Below are 17,085 nucleotides of genomic sequence, written 5' to 3'. Positions count from 1 at the left end.
ACAACCATTTAAGCTTACATGATGTAGTCCAAGGACACCATCTTGTTTTGATCTACAAACATCATCTGATTTGACCAAAATCCACTTGAAGGAGAGAAGATTACCTGACCAAAGGAATTGTCTAGAAAGGGCCTCAAACTCCTTAATAAAGCTTGCATGAGCTATCTGTAGAAAACATCTATAAATGGGAAGAGCCTGGATCATATATTTAAGGAGAGTTACTTTTCTTGTTGTATAGGGCCATCTATGAGTCCAATGATTGACCTTATTCTGTAACTTGTCCAAAATTTAAAATCTAAAAATCCAAAAAATCTGCAAAATGTCTTGAAAAAATCAATCAAAAACATTCAAATATCGATCTACATAATCTAGAAACATCAAAAAAGCTCTTGGAAAAGAAATAAAAATCGAAAATCAATCAATCATAAAAACTTGCAATAAAATGTCTTGTGAGAAACAAATACCCTAGCAGATATCCAACAAATACTTTGCAAAGAATACAACTATCTAGTCAAACATCTGCAATCAACTGATCAAACTATCTTATAAATTGTATCATATCCATACCAAAGTTATCATTATCTTGTCTTAAACAGAAGGCAATACACTCGAAATCAGATAGGTCAGTCTTAAATGGGGTCCGTAACTTTCTGAGATCAAACATTATCAACCATCACATCAAGCAACTGAGAACAAAGGCACAAGGTCAGTATGGCTGCTGAATTTTGTCCGGGTCAGTCTTTATCTTTTATCATTTGGTGATAGATTATGTTCCTATGCTACTCAGGGATATCCACAAGTGACTAGAGGAGCAATGATGGGCATTATCTTTTTCCTTGTTTGCTGCTTGTTTGCTACGTGTTTGTTTCTGCAATGAGATATCTTTACATCTTGGTTCCTTATTCCCTGATGTGCTAAGCTTCATTGTTCAATAATAAGGCTCAGTGATGAATATATATTATGCAATAATTATTGACACAGGTGCGTGATTCATTCAATTTCATTCTTCTCTCATCGTCTCTTTCTTAATCATTTTCTATCATCTAAGATTATTCTATTTCTTTCATCAATCTATTCTCTCATATTCTATCTCAATATCATCTTCACATCACCTATCTCTATCTCTAATCAACTAACTATTATTCTATCTAACTTTTTTTTTGAGAGAGATCATTCATTTCTTTAATGCACAAACAATCTCTCGAGGGCAGGGACAACTTTAAGAAACCACCTCCCGGGCAACTCTGTAAAATCCTAGCGAATCAGACATTATTTTCGGGGGAAATTTTTCATATGGATGGCGAATTTTTTTTTCAAAATAGGACAAAAAAATATTTTGTATTGGCGATTTTTTTCTAGGGTACAAAAAATTCAATAAATTTCTGCCGAATTATACCTTGTTCTATGGGGAAAACATATATTGTAGGAGGCGAATAATTTTTGTTGAAAGGAACAAATATATAAGTATGGGCAAAAAATTTTACTTCGAAGGAAAAATTATTTAAATGTATTGGCGATTTTTATCCACCGCTTGAAAATTATTGAATTTGTTTTGGCGAATATTTTGTTATTTATGGAAAAATATATAATTTATTAGCGATTTCATGAATTCATTGCCATTAATACACAAGGCACATCACATCACATCACATCACATCACATCAGTACATCACATTGTTTCCAAACTCTGCACAATGTATCAATAAGTGTGGCCTCTTTGACACATGAAGGGTGACACATACCTAAAATCCATCAATGATTTTAAACCGTTCAATGATCATAGATCAATGGCTGAAGTTTTATTTTGGCCCAATTTTCTAAAGAGAACATAGCTCACTGGAAAGTGCCTGGAATGGAATTGGATTCAATAGACATGTATCAAATGTCACGAATCACGATCGATAATTTTGGTCATTTAATATATATCTATTCACTTACTGCAGTCCACTCTATCCCCACGACTTCCAATGTGGTACTTGCCAACTTGGTATTGGTTTATAGCTTTTTCCAATTTCACACACTCGTGCATTTATGGGAAAGATTTGCAGAGATATGAAAAATTTAAAAAAATTTAAAGAAATTAATATGGTTAGATAAGTAATTATTACAATCAAGAGCTTTATTTATATACGATCTATGCTTCTTTCATCTTCAATTAGCCTTTGCCATTTGGTAGATAAATTGTCGGAGCTCATGGTATTTAAATTCTTCCTCTGGTTTAGGTTTATAGGCTTAGGTTTTTTAATTTGTTAATTTGTTTTCTCAAGATGGACACTCCCATCCGCTTGAGAAGCATTTCTGCAGAGGACCAGAGGGCCTTTTTGGGCTCCGTTAAGGACCACACCCTCAAATCAGTCTGGAAGGAGGTCAGGTCGTTCACTAATGAGGCTATGTGGATGGTGCTGGGTAGAGAGTTTATGCGAAAATAAAATAGATACTATGTTAACATGGACATTACATCCTGTTTCTTAGAATCTCTTCTCGACCTTGGAGGAGACAAGATGGATATGCTGATGCTGTTGAGGAAGGTTTTTAAGGAAGACTTCCTTGGAGATGACATTACTATTGTCGTCCTTGTAGAAGTAGGGGTGGGGATCCCTTGGGTGAGTGAATTATCCAAGCTTCTCCTCCCTGACCAAATAGTGCTAGTGGCCAGGCAACCATTTCTCCTGAACTTGAATGCAGAGCACTTGACACGTCACAAGAAATGGGCACGGATTGGCAGGGACTTCCTCTGAAAATGGTTGCTCTTGGACGACTTTCCAAACTACACGTGGCTTGAAGAATTCTCTCATCTTATGTTGTCTAAAGAATTCTACATGGAAGGAGGGCCAGATTCTTAGTGCAAAGTTGTAAACCATCCACTACTTGTGCCCTATCCCCACTCCCCTGGGCCCGTAGTAGTTTTTTTTCCTATGTCCTTGAAACCTAACAGGCTTAGTGGCTCACTCATTTTGGATTTTAAGTTTTTGAGGGACTCAAGTCTCAGACTTCAGACGTAAAAATTGTAAATTTCCAAAACATCAATATTAATGATAATTTTTCAATTTCCAGTTTGTTTCAGTTTGCCTCTTACAGTCTTATGGATATAAAAATGCTTTCTATAATTCTATTTTAGTTTTTTTAATTAATTTTTTTCAAATGCCTTTTGTATATGAGCTACGTTATTTCAATTATTTGTTAAACAATGGAAATAAATTTAATACTGCAATATTTTTTATGTAATGCTTCTTCCTCTATATTTAATATATAAAAAAAGAAATTTATTTTGTTCTATTAATTATTTGTACATTGATTATGGTTGATTATAATTTTATAAATATATAGTTAAGATTTGAACTAAAACTCCAACTTACTTATATTAAACTAAATTTAATTATATTAAATTAACTTTTTTTTTTAATCGGTAAAGGTTTTCTCATTCTATTAATTCAAAAGTTTCAAGATATGAAATTTGCAGGCATTCACCATGCGTAAATGCAGACAGAGAGAAAACCATACTGCCCACAGTCCAAACTTGTAAATTATCCTACCCTACAGCTTATAGCAAGCAGACAAAAAAACCAGTTCATTGTTGGATATCCATAACAAATGTTCGAACAGTAATAAAAGTTTTGGAGCTAAAACTAATAGATGAAATCATTTGGAAGAAAATTAAAAAACACTGGCCGATAGGCCGCTCACTCACTATCCCCCTAAGTCGCCTCCTCCCTTCCCTCCTCGAAGGTTGATGCTTTCCCTTTTTCTGCTTCAGCTTTCATTTTTGGAACGCTGTCTAGGCACCCAAAGTCAGGGTCGCCCTCCAAGCTTGCTAGTAGCTATATGGCCCTTCCTTCTTCAAACCTATCTCTCAATTCCTTACCAACCTCCATCCTTGCCACCACATGCAAAGCCTTCAGGACTTCATCCACCCTGGTTAATTTCACAAAGAGTTTTATCGCTTCCCACCCTACTCAAGCATGTTCATGGCACTGGTATTTGATTTCATCATCTGGGCCATGAATAAAAGGAAGCAATTCCTCTTCGTCGTCCCCTTCCTTAATTCGAATGCCAACTCGCAGCATCACCCACTCCAAGATTGAATCCAGGTTAATGAAAATATCCCCATTAATCAATTTGACCAATGTGAGTTTTATCTTTTCCACCTCCGGTTTGAATTCATAAGACCATGCCAGAATCAGAGAGTAAACCTCCATATAAGTTCTATACCAGTGATTGATATGTGCCACCTCCTTCACAAGCATCAGTCGGGTTGCCACCCACAACTTCTCCTCCTTAAACCTGAACAGTCCTTGCATTCGTTTATCAGATACTTTGCCCAAAAAGGGCACCAACTTCTTATCTGTTTGTAGTGTGAAATTGGCCTCCATGGTCACCTACAATTTCAAAAGCACTTCCTGCAAAAAATGTCATACAGAAGCTACAAACTACAGATTTGTTCTGCTTTAAAGCAAAAACTGGCACACAGATCAAAAGGTAATAAATTCTACCTCCATCGTATAGGTCGAATAATGAATGTGTAGGATAAGGCATTAATGCCATGAGATCAAGGTAAAGATTTCTTGCCATCCTCCCCTTCCTCCGTTCGTGTGACCTACCACAGACAACTCCTTCTACAATAATTAATCGCCACCTTGGCATTTGTACTTTCCAAATTTGCTCGCCTTAATAGGTTGAGGAATGCACATTTTTTTAAATTAGTACACTAAATTTATGTTGAACTTTTATATATATTTTTAAACTATTTTTAAAATTATATATCATAAACATATTTTTAAAGCATTTTGTTAAACTTTTAATTAATATTTTAGATTTAATATTAAATGTTTTCTTTTTTTATATTAAACTTTTACCTTTCAAATTGTATATCAAAATTTATATTTATATTTTTATTTAGTTATTTGTTTTATTCTAGAAACTAAGTTTCATGTTTTATACTATTTTTGTCTTTCAATTTTTTACAAATAATATTAACATTATATTTAATAGTTATCTCAAACTATTGCACATCTTTAAAATTTAAATCTCTTATTATGGGACTGACAACATCTGACAACACTCAACATGTATCATCATCTGTCAGATGAGCAAAGATCAATGACTTAGGGTGGATTTCAGCCCAAATGTGGGAAGTGAAAACATTTGTGAGAACTTCGCCCAGAATTGAACATTTTAAATTTAATTAAATATAATTAAGTCTATAAAGCTCTTTTTCGGGCATATGTTTAAAATGATTAAATAGACTTAAAAAATAAACCTGAAAAAGTGACACGAGTGTGGTGATGTGCCAGAAAAATGGCAGAAGTCATGGGACCCACTACATCTAAAAATAGGTACCATCGTCCCTTGGATGAACAAAGATCAACGACTTAGGGTGGATTTCGGCCCGAATGTGGGAAGTGAACACATTTGTGAGAAATTCACTCAGAATTGAACATTTTAAATTTAATTAAATATAATTAAGTCTATAGACTATAAAACTCTTTTTCGGGTGGAAGTTTAAAATGATTAAATAGACTTAAAAAACAGACTCGAAAAGTGACACGAGTATGGTGACGTGCCAAAAAAATGATAGAAGTTGTGGGACCCACTACATCTAAAAATAGGTACCAACATCCATTGGATGAACAAAGATCAATGACTTAGCGTGGATTTCAGCCCGAATGTGGGAAGTGAACACATTTGTGAGAACTTTGCCCGGAATTGAATATTTTAAATTTAATTAAATATAATTAAGTCTATAAAGCTCTTTTTCAGATGGAAGTTTAAAATGATTAAATAGACTTAAAAAATAGACCTGAAAAGTGACACGAGTATGGTGACATGCTAGAAAAATGGTAAAAGTCTCAAGTCATGGGACCCACGACATCTAAAAACAAGCACCATCATCTGTTGGATGAACAAAGATCAACGACTTAGGGTGGATTTCAGCCCGAATGTGGGAAGTGAACACATTTGTGAGAACTTCGTAAGGAATTGAACATTTTAAATTTAATTAAATTTAATTAAGTCTATAACTATAAGTATAAAGCTCTTTTTTCGGGTGGATGTTTAAAATGATTAAACAGACTTAAAAAAAAGACCCAAAAAGTGACACGAGTATGGTGACGTGCCCGAAAACTGGTAGAAGTCATGGGACCCACGACAACTGACAACAGGTACCATCATCCCTTGGATGAGAAAAGATCAACGACTTAGGGTGTATTTCGGCCCGAATGTGGGAAGTGAACACATTTGTGAGAACTTCGCCTAGAATTGAAACATTTTAAATTTAATTAAATATAATTAAGTCTATAAAAATCTTTTTCTGGCGGAAGTTTAAAATTATTAAACAGACTTAAAAAATAGACCGTAAAGTCACAATAGCTACCGTGGTCCCTTGTCCGTTGGATAAGCAAAGATCAACAACTTAGGGTGGATTGTGGCCCGAATGTGGGAAGTGAACACATTTGTGAGAACTTCACCCAGAATTGAACGTTTTACATTTAATGTCCTTAGAATTTATACTAAAGTAATGAATGTTTTGTCCTTCGACATTGAATAGTTATTAATAATTAATAAAATTACAACATGATTCTTAATGTCCTCGGAATTTATACTAAAGTAATGAATGTTTTGTCATTCGACATTGAATAGTTATTGATAGTAATTAATAAAATTACAACATGATTCTAGATATTTTGCCCTTTAGGTATTACTTTTCTACTTTTAAGAGTTTTCAAAATAAGAGACTCGTAAATAATAATCGTATTTCATTTCATGGACAAACCTGTAACCTGAGGGAGATTCAGAAACAACTACTAGATTGAGGAATGCAAGTTGCAATAGAGACTGTCTGTGCCAATCTAGTGAAATAGAAATTCTGGGTAAAATCTAGAACACCTACATCCCGCCTTTTTTGCTTTTTTTAATCTCGTGGTCCAATTTGAGGGTAAGAATTTTCAACTTTTTATCTAGCATTATTTGGAATTATTAACATTAACAATGATGGGAAAAATGGGAAGCAATAGTTCAATAGGAAGCAAAGTGAAAAACAAAATGTACCTAACCGAACTAGTTAAAACACCAGGTTTCACTGATGAATACCATGATATTTATGACCCTACTATCCATGGTGAAAAGCATATCATAGATATTAGATATGCATTGTCTGGTAAGGTGACAGATGCATGCAGAGCAAAATTTACTATTTTCAACCCAATGTTACAACAAAGAACATATAAAATCGCATCGTGGGATGCTGGATTGGGAAGCATGGTGTTACCTAAAGTATTCCCTTGCCCTGATTTTGTCATGGTCTATTTTGAAAAATTATGATGAAGATATAAAAACAATTGTCAATATAAATACAAAAGAGGAAATTCTATCCATAAACGAGGGAGAATTTTCTTGTTTGTTGAACATAGGATTTGAAGCCCAAAACTCAAACGTCCAAATTGACCTTGAAAATCTGGCAGAGAATTATGAGAGACTCAATCCAAGTCGCAGAGATTCATTTATCAAAGCTCTAATAAAGAGTGGTACTGGTATTGTGTTGGATCAGAATCATAAGCCTCGTTATGATTCTAACATTTTTGTTCCATGAGTTGGGGATACTATTTCCTTGCTGTTGTAGTGTCCTAAAATTGTGACACTTGCAATTTCGACTGCATTTCGGTCTTCACGATGGCGACGCAACAGGCAACCTGAATGGAGACCCCGAAACCTGATTACGACACTGAAAACTACATTTTTCAAGCACCCTGGCCTGAACCTCCTTGCACCCTGCTGTCCTAGGAGGTGGGACCAGAACGCCCAGTGCCCTGGTCCTTCAGGACCAGGGCGCCCAGCGCCCTGGTCCCTGGGCCTATTTTGGGCCCGGTCTCCTAAGGGGTCTCGGGTCTTTTTGTTTGCAATTTGGAAAATAAACTTTCCTGGTCGGCCTAAGGTTGGGAAAATCAGTCTATCAGCCCTAATTGACAAGTATATAAACTACATTTTCCTCTTTCATTCGATATGATGAAAAAAGCGTGGAAACTATACTCAAGCATTCAAGCATTCAAGCATTCATTCCAAGCCTCCATTCAAGGCTAAGTGTTGTATTCAAGACAAGGATTCAACCATTGAAGAGGAGATCACTTACTACATACTACATACAACATACTACAACAACAACAACATCTAAACCTTCGCACATAAGGATACAAACATCCTTAGAACAAGGTATTAGTACTTGTTTTACAGTCATTTACATTTACAACACTTGCTCATTTCTTGGTTAATTCCAAAACCGGGGTTTGACCTAATGGAAAACCCCTAATCCCTAACCCCCCAATCATCTTCGCTTTTCTGTGTGTAGGTTGCAGGTACGCGGCTGAAATTGAAGATCTGGAATCCTTGTGCAGAGACGAACAGATCCCCCTTCGTTTCGCGGATTTTTCAGAGGACCATGGCGCCGGGCACCATCGTCCCGACAACTTTTGCTCAAATTTGCAGGACATCGCCGTATCGACATTTTGCTGCTAATTCCAAGTCCACAGCTTCATACTGTATTCCTATCTCAGTTTATAAGCAAATCTTTCTCACTTTCTATGCATTCCTAGCTTAATCTTCCTATCAACATTCTTTACAAAAGAGGGTAGCCTTGTTGTCATAACCCTTGAAACTCATTTAGCATCCAATCTTGCATTGCGTGGGATTGGATCTTGTGGGTTTCAACCCCTCTTTTGAATATAAAGTCTCTCCCCTAAGTGAAAACCATCAACCCTAGTGAACCTCCCTTCTCTCTCCTTGGAGTTGGAAGAGGGGAGAGCAACTAGGGTTCGATCATGATTTTCCGCTTTACATTTTGGTGAACCCGACGTGAACATCCTTTCTGATTTTTCATGCTTAGATCTAAAAAAATTGATTACATTTCCATGTTTGATCTTTTGCAAAATTTTAGAGGTGATTGCATAAAAACCCTAAAATTTCTTTTTAGTAATTAAACTTCTGAAATATTTAATTGTTAATGCTTGTTTCAGATCTGCCCTTCTATTACAAATTATCAATTCATATTTGTGCTTTGATTTTGAAAATTAAGTGGTTAAGTGTCAAAACCCTAATTTTTGAAACCCTCTTGATTCAACCTTTGTCCAACAATTTCACTGATCAAAACATCTCCAAATCAGCTGTAACTTTGGATTCCGCAATAAAATCACAATATCTTTCATCCCTGAAAATTTGGAAAAAAGTTGCGAGGACCGTGTGCACTCCGAGCGCCATCGTCCCCGACATTTTTTCCAAAATTTCGGGAGCGAGATCTTACTGTATTTTCCTGCTAAAATCCAGAATTTTGGCTGATTTTATCAATTTTAACACCTTCAAAATTACAGTCAAAGTTGGTCTTGCGATTGCTTGGATTAACGCTTCTAATCATTCAAAAATTGTTGAAATTGAAATTTGTGTCAAAATTGTGTTTCTTACAGTCCTAAATCTGAAAAGTGTGTTATCATTCATTCGAAATTTCAGTGATTTATTCAAATTTTTGCAATTTGTGACTTTTGAAATTAAATGCTTAATTACAACAACTTTAATTTCCACTTTCAAAATTGAATTTTGCGTGAAATTGAGTCAATTCTTAAATTTCAAAACTTGCATTGCTTTTGACATTCCCTCTCTTTTTCAAAATTCAAAATTTTAGTTTCCCTCTCTTTTTCAAAATTCAAATATTTTGCATTTTTTGATAGGGTTCAATTTTGAATTTGCAACTTTAATTTGGCCTATCTACAGATCGTAAAATCACTCAATTTTTTCAGATTAGCTTTAAAATCATCATAACTTTCATCCCTGTGAATTTCGAAAAAAGTTGCAAGGACCGTGTTGCACTCCGAGCGCCACGGTCCCGGACATTTTTTCTGAAATTTCGGGAGACTGTCGTGATTGCATTTAACAGCTTAAATCCAGAAGATTGGCTGATTTTACTGAAAATTGCTACCTCTAAATTCAAAACTTTCTCTCTCTCTCTAGTGCATGAGTTTTACAACAATAAGCCCTACTTACACTATTCCCGTTAGACGAAGCCGTAGAATTAAGTCTTTCCGAGGTTTAACTACTGAGGAGATGGAACCTAATTTGAATAGCCTTTTTAACGAGGACATGGGTAATTCCTCTAATCCTCCTAATGATGAAGAAGCTCTCCATGAGGTTTCTGAAGAACAACTTTCAAAATTGGATAACCAATTTGACGATTTTTGACAATGGATGTCTCATGAGTATCCCGATAGTCAAGCTCTTCCTTTAATTGAGGGTCTAAAACATATGCTTCAAAGTGATAAGAATGGAATTGATATTTTGCGTGGTATTGCACACATTGTGGATTCAAATGTGATGCCTATGAAAAGTTGTGCCGAAACCTTAGGTTATACACAACCTCCTACTCAAGACAATCATTCTATTCCTTTGACGACTTCTATTGCTAGCATACCTGCCTTTACATCAAACATAATGACCACTTCTATACAAGACATTCCTCCTATGATCATCAGTCATGGGGGCAATCCCCCTTCTTCAATTAACCCTCTTCCTTCATTTAATCCGACTTCTTCATTCATTCCTTCAATGAGTGTTCCTATTACATCTTCACAAATGAACATGATGCAAGGGGGCAATTCATTTAACCATTCCATTCCTCCTTGTAGTGTTCCTCTTGTCCAATCATCTCCTATGACTGACTATCATAGGGTCCCACCACCTTACTCTCTACCTTCTTTCAATAACATAACACATCCATCACAATCTAACACATCTAATATGAACTCTTTGACTGAAGCGACCATTAACAATCTTGCACAAACTGTCTCTTCTTTACAACAACAAATTGCCTCTATGAATCAATCTAAGTTTAGTGTGCCCACATTTGATGTTGCGAGCCCACTTTCTCTTGACATTGTTCGAGCTATCCCTCCTAAACATGTCGAAATCCCGCATTTGGAACTTTATAATGGTAAAGGTGATCCTCTAACACATGTTAAGACTTTTCAAACAATTTGTACTGATTTTGCTTATGACCAAAGGTTGCTTGCAAAACTATTTACTAGAACATTAAGAGACAAAGCCCTACAATGGTATTGCTCGTTACCTTCTTATTCTATTACTTCTTTCGAACAACTTGCAAATGCTTTCATTCAACAATTTCAAAACAATATAAGTCCTAAGGTTACTTTGATTGATTTAATGCATTGTAAACAAGGTGTTAAAGAAAAAGTGACTGATTTCATTGGTAGATATAAGCATTTGTTTGCTCAAATTTCTTTTCCAGTGCCTGACAATGATATTCAAAGAATCTTTATTTCTAATTTACAAAAAGATATTCGAGACAAACTTCTATTTTCTGAGTTTACTTCTTTCCAACAGTTGTGTGCCACTCTTCACAATTATCAACTGACTGTGAGTCAAATGGAACAATCACATCCTATGGCTCCGAGTGATAAGGGTGATAGCAGTCAACAACCATTTGGGAAGTTTAAACCGAATAGAGATTCCATCAAATTCAATGAAAACATCATCAACAACAATGTGAATGCAGCATCAGGTGTGCCTCCTATTTCTAAATTTTTCAAGAAAGAAAGAAAGTATACTCCTTTGAATGAATCATTGCATAGTATTATGAATAAGTTATTGGAACAAAATGTGCTTACTCTTCCTCCTATAAGACAAATTGATCCTGCAAAGATTACTTCACCTTATTTTGATAACAAAGCCTTTTGTCAATTTCATCGTTAGCCTGGGCATGATACTGAACAATGTTTTTCTTTAAACGGTAAAATTCAAGATTTGATTGATAATAATACTATTTCTGTTTCTAGAGTGAATGATAAAGGCAACACATCTATAGCTCCTCCTAACCAAAATCTTCAGATTTTCACTAATCCATTACCTTCTCATACCTCTAATGCAATTGAGGCTAATGATTCCTCTCTCTCATCTGCTGGTCTTGTGTCTATGGCTCCGAATGTGATTAACTTTGTAGAGCAGCAAGAAAACCCTAAAGAACCTTCCATCACATTTGATTCCAGTGAAACCATTAGGGCACCTGATGGTCCTTTATACATAGTTGCAAAAGTCAAGAATACACCTTGCCGTGGAGTGCTTATTGATCCTTCGTGCATGGTTAATGTTATTACTGAAGAATTTCTTTTTACTTTGCAATTGAATCAAGTGATTTATGACAAAATAGATGTGATTGTGAAACTATTTGATGCATTTTCTTCTCCTGCAATTGGTTCTATTACATTGCCTATTGAGGTCCATAACAAATCCCTTGATGTGAACTTTGCTATTATTCCATCTTCCGAACAATTTCGTGTGAAGCTTGGCTATCCTTGGCTATCTTCCATGAAAGCTATTGCTTCTCCTATACATAAGTGTTTGAAATTTCCCCATAATGATGAAGTTGTTACTGTCAATCATAGTCTCTTTAAACCAGCTGAAAGAACTTCTAGCGTTCCTATTGATTACTTTTGGCCTAAACAATTCCAATCTCTTCCTCCGCAAAGTGATCATCTTTTCAAATCTTATCAAAAATGGAAAACAGATATGATCCTATCTTTAAGTGAACCTAGAACACCTAAACTTGATATTCCTATCATTCTTGAGAAGGAAGTTCTTCCTTTGAAAGATAAAACTAATGTCTTTCCTCAAGAAGATTCCCAACCCATCCCTATGGATGTGACTATGTCTATATCTAATAAACTTCCTAAAAGTAGACCTATACCTCCTCATCATGATGGACTTGGTCTTCTTCCTAAACCAAATATTCCTCCTTTGTATGGAGTAGTCCCTCCTCCTTCTTTTTATAGAGAGAAGAGACCTTCTTCTTCTCCTATTATCCAGCCTAAGAGACCACAACCTAAACACCCAAGTGATAAGGATGAGAACATTCCTCCTCCTCAATCTTCTCCACTTCCTACTAAGACTAGACGAAATCGTTCTGCACATGAACGCCGACGAAAGCGTCGTCTTAGAGCTCAAGCAGCTGCTTCTCAAACTTTGCAATCTCCAAAAACACCTTCAACAAGCATTATTTTATGTGATTTAAAGATTAAAGATTAATGGACTAAATTAAACAGGATTTCTTTATGTGATTTATCGTTAATCTGAATTGCTCGATTTAAATTGGGAGCAAGTTTAATTAAATGGTTAAATTTAAATATTAAATGTATTATGCTTATGCATACGAAAAGAAAGATATAATTTTAATTGAAACAGAATTAATTTTATCTTCTTGGAATTTTGGAAATAGAAAGGTTAAATTGAATTAATTGAGAAAATCAATTTTGAATTGAAAACCAATTTAATTTGTTGATATAGTTGGAAAATAGTGATTTTTGGGAATTATTTTAAATAAAAATTTTAAATCCAAAAATTAGATTTTTTGGTCAAACTTCTCCCATTTAACCTAAACTTTTGGAAAATATTGGGGATTGAAATTTTTTGGGGAAAAATATTTTTGGAAAATATTTTGGAGGAAAATTTGGGGGTTTTGGAAGGAGGAGAAATTTCTTGAGCCTGCAGGTTGGGCTCCTCTCTAAATCTTTTCCAGGATTTCTATACGAGGTAAGATTTTGGTTTATATTTTTGGTTCCTTTGTTTATCACAAATTGTTTTGGATTTTGAAGAAAAGTGTTTGGGAAAAATTGGAATAATCTCAACTATTTGGGGAAAATGGAACAGTTGTAAATTTGATTTCCAATTCAAACCTTTCTTGTTTGTTTCCATTTCAAGTTTAGTTTTGGTTGCTCATGTTTCAAAATAAAAAATAAAATAAAATTGAGATTGGTTGTTTGCAATGGAAATTGGTTTAAATTCCAAATTTATGCTTTCAAATTCAAACTTTAAATCAAATAATCTGCCTGGGTTTTGATAAAGGATGTTAATCCTTATTGTTTTGCTAATTTGGTGTTGTTTTGGAGAGCTTTTCCTTCCTAAATCTGGGCATTTGAAAATATTAGAAACCCATGCTTTCTGAAAATAAAATAAAAATAAATTATATTTAAAGTCTCTATGAGACTATGGGATTATTTTACTGTGTGTGAAGTTTATTTTTTTTATTAACAGCAAAATTTAAAAAATATATATATATATATATATTATAACATCCCACGTGGCTGGGCACAAACCCCCACCACACGGGAGGCAGCTGCTACCATGGTAGCCGACTGCTACCAAAGGATAGCAGTGCTGCCAATGGCAGTTGCCTGCTACCTTTGGTAGCAACGCTACCATGGTAGTGTGAGCTCCCATGGGCAGCGAGAGCTCCCAAGGGGGGGCCCACGTGGAGTTCCACGTGGGTACCTTCCCCTTTTACATGGTTTTTTTTATTAAAAGAAATAAAAATGTTTTTTTAATATTTTTTTTAATTATCAAAAAAAATATATAATATTTTAATATTATTTAATGATTAATATTTAAATTAAGTTTTTGATGATGATTAATATTTTAAATTAAGTTTTTATTTAGGATTAAATGTTCATTAAATAATAAATTATCATTAATTTGTTATTAATCAATTGTATGATGAAAAATATACATTTATTAATACTCAAATTCTATTTTTTTATTATTAATGAGTATTTTTCTAAATTAAATACTTGATTGTTAATATTGGGTTTTAATTATTAATTTGTTATATTTGATTAATCTTGGATTAATAAATATATACATTAATTAATAGTTAATTTGGGTATTTGTCTTAATGAGGAAGAATAATATTTTAATTGGAAATTGTTGAAATAAAATATATTTATTAATTGACTATTTTTAAATAATATTTTATTCAAGAACATATCATTTGAGTAATTGAGAAGTAAATGAAATATTTTATCATGGGAAATTTTAATAATGTATCATTTGGAATGTTGGCAAGTTAATGGTATTCTCAATTTGTAAAATTAATGGCATAGTTATAATCTTCCTCTATTTTGAGACATAAGCGAATGGACTATGGAAATTGTGGTATTGTACTCACCTGGTAAACGGTGATTTTTCTGTCAATGCAATTTGAAAACTTAGATCATTTAGAAAACTTGATCAACATTTAATGTTTAAATCAATTTGGTAAAAGATTGTATCTACAGATTATTACTTATGCAAGTTTAATTTCTGTATTCGCTTTTGTTTATGTAATGGTAAGCTTTGACTTGTTTGATTGGACCCTATCATATGGTTGATTCAGGTACCTATTCTAGTCCTCGGTCTCGAGTATGATTGTGGTTTTGTAGGTGTGTCTTAATTTGTCATATCCTTGTATGGGTGTCGAATGGTGATTCGTGGTCGACCATAGTTGGTCAGGTCTCTGGTTAGAGTACCATCAGTAAGTGTACCTCTTTTGGGTCATGTTTTACCAAATGGTTGTTCCCTCCATTTTGAACTTCGTTCGTCTGACCATGTGTATGCCTTAGTTTCGAGTCTGTATGAGTATAGTCTAGTGTCGTATGGGAAAGTGGCTTTTGATTGGGGGTCGTGCCCAAAGTTGCTGCTGGGTAACCCATCAAAAGTGAGTCTAATAACTGGTAACCTAACAATAGATTAGAATGTAATCTCTAAGCAAGATAATTGTGCCTCACACATGGGACGAGTGCTAACACAGACTGGACATGTTGTGAGAAGGCCTGAAATGGCAAACCATCATGCTTGTCTTCATGAAAGGATGTGTGGGTCCACATGAGGCTTGGATGAGCCGGAGGTACGGATTAGGTTGCTAGGGTAACCCAGTGTATGGGGCCGGAACCTATGAAGACCTGCCAAAGTAGCCATACCAGGTTGTGTGATGACACTTGTCCCTACGTTCGCGAGTGTGTGTCGATTGTATGGTCTTGATAGGAGCACTTTGTGGAGTTGTCCTATTGCTTATCCTCTTTTGTGTACCTAGCTTCATGTTAGACCTTGGGTGGTGATGACTCAGTTTTGTGAATGTTCAAATGGACCTATGTATTAGATTTGATTATATTCAGCTAGATCCTTTCCTTTTCAGGGATCGTTTATGTATTTATTGACCGATGCAGTTGTTTGTATGTTGATTATGTTTCACCTTGATTTGTGGAGTCGTCCTGTTTCTTATCCCCTTGTGAGTACCTGGTTTCATGTTAGACCTCGGGTGGTGATGACTCAGTTTTCTGAATGTTCAAATGGACCTATGTATTAGATTTGATTATATTCAGCTAGATCCTTTCCTTTTCAGGGATTGTTTATGTATTTATTGACCGATGTGGTCGTTTGTATATTGATTATGTTTCGCCTTGATGGCCGGATTGTAAATTATGAGAACCTCATGTATTCTTAACTTTATTAATTATCAGAGGGGTCTTGCAGTTGAGCAGACCCAGAGATGTATGCCTTTAGGGGTGAACTCCGAGATCATTATGGTGTTATGTGATGTTATTCTCTTATGTTTCCCTTATTCAACTTTATCATGTATGAATAGCTTATGTTAGATTGTATAAGTGGATAAGATGGAATTAATTTTATGCTTGTATGCAGTCCTTTCTTGAATGCAGTAACTTGAAATTTGAAAGCATTTAGTTTAGGATAATGGATTATATTCAATCATTATTAAGGAAATTAAGTGTGCATGGAAGATCTCATATGTTTATGATGAAATTCTTGTGTATTAGAATATTAGATGCATGGCTTTTATTTTAATGAAAATTATGAATGAAGGATATAGATAAATCTAAATGGATGAACCTTATCTTTTGAATTATATATTTCCATCTTTTGAAAGAAATTATCCTTGGTTAAGAATTATCTCATTTTTAAGATAATTAGCTTATTGGATTAATTGTGTGAGTTAAGTGAATTGCGAAATTTAAGTAATTACGTTGGGAAACTCTTTAGGTGTTAGTTGATGTCTTCCGCTATGTAATCTGAATTTTGATATCTCGTTGTATCTTAATGTTGTGTTTAACTTTAAAAAAAAATTTATTGCACTCTATTCTTGTGTTATGGCTTAATTCCTTCGGGGTTTCCTGGCGGGGCATTACACTAGGTGCCAGAGGAGAGGGCATTTGGTATCCACTTCAAGTACAACTTCCATCACAGTCAAAATCAAAAGCTCCTGTTAAACCA

Source organism: Cryptomeria japonica, chromosome 5 (assembly GCF_030272615.1).
Source record: "Cryptomeria japonica chromosome 5, Sugi_1.0, whole genome shotgun sequence".
Taxonomy (NCBI): domain Eukaryota; kingdom Viridiplantae; phylum Streptophyta; class Pinopsida; order Cupressales; family Cupressaceae; genus Cryptomeria; species Cryptomeria japonica.
The sequence above is the reverse complement of the archived record's forward strand: the minus strand, read 5'-3'. Positions refer to the sequence as shown.